This window comes from Lipotes vexillifer, unplaced genomic scaffold (genome assembly GCF_000442215.2).
Source record: "Lipotes vexillifer unplaced genomic scaffold, Lipotes_vexillifer_v1.1 scaffold1639, whole genome shotgun sequence".
Taxonomy (NCBI): Eukaryota; Metazoa; Chordata; class Mammalia; order Artiodactyla; family Lipotidae; genus Lipotes; species Lipotes vexillifer.
In genome coordinates this window covers 467280-471013 of record NW_006782296.1, presented here as the reverse complement: position 1 = coordinate 471013, position 3734 = coordinate 467280, and positions in this window count along the sequence as shown.

Genomic DNA, 3734 nt, shown 5'->3' with positions numbered 1-3734 from the left:
AAAAAAAAAAAAAAAAAAAAAAAAAACAAAGGTCATTGGCTTCACCCATTAGTGAGTTTTCTGTTTCAGTGGGGTGGTGGGGAGGTAGGGTGGGGGAACCAGGTGGCAGAGGGTTGGGGAGAGGCGTGGGATGAGACCATAGCATGGAACTCCTGGGGAAATTGAGGCTGGAGAAAGAAGCAGGGCTACAGTACTCAGAGTATTGGCCTATGGCATCACCTGGGAGATGGTTAGAGATGCCCTATCTGGGGCCCACTCTAGGCCTACTGAGTGAGAATCTGCATTTTAATGATATCCCCAGGGGATTTTATGGGCATTAAAGTCTGAAAAGTAGTGGAGCAGAGATGTGGGCTGGTCCCTAGAGGTCAGGAAAGGTGGCTTTCTATATGGGGGTGTCCCTAGTGAGCTTGAGGAGGCGAAGAGGGAGAGGTGAAGACACTGGGGTGAGGACTGAGGGTTGTTGTGTGTGCGTTTATGGCTGGGCAGGGGTTAGGTATTGTGTGGGACTAATGGCTAAGGTAGTGTGGTGCTAAGTGGTACAGTATTTCCATGTCGCGTGGCTGAAAGCTCTGTGTGTTCTCCAGAGGAGAGAGGAGTGTGTGTGTGTGTGTGTGTGTGTGTGTGTGTGTGGTGGCATGTGTGAAGGTGAGATGTGGGGCAGTATGTGTGTTTTTTATACATCAGAAAGGTCAACTAATGGAAATCTCATACGGTTCATCCTAACATGTGCATGTCCAGAGGTGAGGTTAATGTGTAGGTAGGGGATTGTGGGGCCTCAGGGCTCAGGAAACTGTCCTAAGGATGAATAGTCAGCCTCCGGGGCTCAGGGAACTCAGGGCGTAGGTCCACACCCCAAAATACTTTTCTGGTCCTCAGTGGCTGGCAGAGGCGGATTCCGCTGTGTCCGCAGGCTGTAATTACACACAAGTGCCACGAGGGGGCAACCCCGTCCCGGCCACGCGGTACGAGATCTTGGTGAGTCCCGGGCTGGCCGCGTCCCATCCGCCCGCAGTGCCCACATCCTCGAAGTAAAGAGATCCGCGTGAGGGGCCGGTGGGAACGCACCCTGGGCGTCGGGTCTGGAGGTGGGGGGACTCCCGGCTCTCTCGTGCCAAGACTTACGCCCCTCCCCCCGAGCTCTAGCCACCCCCAACCCCAGCCAGCACCCTCCCAGAGCCACCCCATCTTCGTGTGCCTCTCTCGGATCCCTTACTCCAACCCTCTTCCCTGAAAACCCAGCCCGCAGGTCAGGGAGCGAGGGTACAAAGAGGGGAGGCAGGGGCCAAGGCATTGAAAGGACTGGGGGTATTATTTGGGGCAAAGATGGGAGGAGGGGCCTCAGGCATCCTCAGTCGGGACGGTACGCATTAATGGAGCTCCCACTGGGTACCCGGTAGGGCGCTGGGCGGGCTGGCTTTGAATAGGATTTTCGCTCCCTCCCACGCAGGGATGGATCCTCCGCTTCCGTCTTCCCAGCAGGGAGAAAACTCGCTTCCCTCACTACCTTACCTGTTGTTTTGCCTCCGACTGAGAAACCTCAGGGAAAGTACAAATGTTCCTCGACTGGACTGTTAGTGTGGTGGGCAGGCGAAGGGGAGGGAAGGGCACAGCCCAGGGTGGGTTGAGGCCAGTACCGTGGGTGAGGATTAAAGAGACCTGGGGAGCCACTGAGGGATATTGAGGAGGAAAGTGGCCAGATTCCAGCCGGGTTCTTGGAAGAAGGAAGGGATGTGGGATGGGGTGGGAGGAGTGGGAGTGGTGGATCCCAGGCAGAGAGGCCAGGGTCCTGACAGTGGGAATGGAAAGAGGAGCTGGTGGTTATGATTAGGATATACTTTTTTAAAAAATAAAACTTTTTTTTCATTATAAAAGTAATTTAGGGAAACAACTGAAAACTGGATAAACAAAACCCACCTAGTCTAGTAATACAGCTGCTGTTTGCATTTGGTCTGTCTCCTTCCAGGCTTTTTTTATATATTTCTAAAACATGGCTGTGTTATTGTGTACATATTAATTTTCCTGAGTTTTCATTTATCAGGATGTCACGAACATTTTTTTTTTTTTTTTTTTTTTTTTTTGTGGTACGCGGGCCTCTCACTGCTGTGGCCTCTCCCGTTGCGCAGCACAGGCTCCGGACGCGCAGGCTCAGTGGCCACGGCTCACGGGCCCAGCGGCTCCGCGGCATGTGGGATCTTCCTGGACCAGGGCACGAACCCGTGTCCCCTGCATCGGCAGGCAGACTCTCAACCACTGCACCACCAGGGAAGCCCTCACGAGCATTTTTCATATTACTTCCTGCATTCATTTCCTAGGGTTGCCTTAACAAAGGACCACAAACCGGGTGGCTTAAAACAGCAGAAACTTATTGTCTCAGTTCTGAAGGCTAGAAATCGATCAAGGTGTCAGCAGGCCATGCTCTCTCTGAAACTGGTAGGGAAGAAGCCTTCCTTGACTCTTCTAGCTTTTGGTGTTTGCTGGCAATTCTTGGCATTCTTTGCCTTGTATCAATAGATGCATCCCTCCAATCTCTGCTTCCACCGTCACCTGACAATCTTCTCCCTGTGTGTCTCCTCTTCTTATAAGGACATCAGTCCTACTGGATTTTTTTTTAAAATTGTTTATTTATTTAAGCTACACTGGGTCTTAGTTGCGGCACACGGGGTCTTCCTTGCAGCATGCTGGATCTTTAGTTGTAGCATGTGGGCTCTTAGTTGCGGCATGCATGCGGGGTCTAGTTCCCCAACCAGGGATTGAACCCAGGCCCCCTGCATTGAGAGCGTGGAGTCTTACCCACTGGACCACTGGGGAAATCCCAGTCATACTGGATTAAGTGCCACCCTACTCCAGTATGACGTCATCTTAACTAATTACATCTACAACCATCCTATTTCCCAATAAGGTCACATTCTGAGGTACAGGGGTTAGAATTTCAACATATCTTTTTGGGGACACAATTCAACAGAAAGCACTTCCTAACAGGGCCTTGTAGTGACTGCCTAAGATTTAAACAAGGGTAAAATTCCCTCACTTACTTAATTAATTTTCTATTATTAAACACTTGATTTGCGTCCAGTTTCTATATGAGTCCTAATTAGCACTTTATGCATTAGAATTCCCTCATATTGTTGAATGATGTTTTTTAAGGATCAATATTCAGAAAAGTTTATGAAATGTTTTAATTATGTTATTGGTTTGGGGAGAGGTCTGGTGTGGAGAGAGGAAGCACGGAGAAGCAAGATGAAGGAAAGAAGAATTACGCATAGGTCCATCAGCCAGAGATAGTTTCCACCAGCCTGCCGTATATTTTTATATACACTTACTACCCTTAATTTTTTCCCTAGTTTAGACGTTATTGCAGGTAACATTTTGGATCCTGATTTTCCCGCTTAACATTAGATCCTAGACAGTTTCTCATCTCATAGACTTCATAATCATGTTTTGGGTGACTGCAATAGGAATATTTTAAAATTTAATATTGAGTATGCTATTATTAGATATTTATAATGCCTCCAAGCTTTTATTATTATAAATAAACTGTGGTACACATTTTATGTGCTTAGATTTCTTTTATTTATTTATTTTGTCTGCGTTGCGTCTTCGTTGGTACGCGCGGGCTTTCTCTAATTCCCGCGAGCGGGGGCTCCTCTTCGTTGCGGTGCGCCGGCTTCTTGTTGCGGTGGCTTCCCTCGTTGCAGAGCACGGGCTCTAGGTGCGCGAGCTTCAGTAGTTGCAGC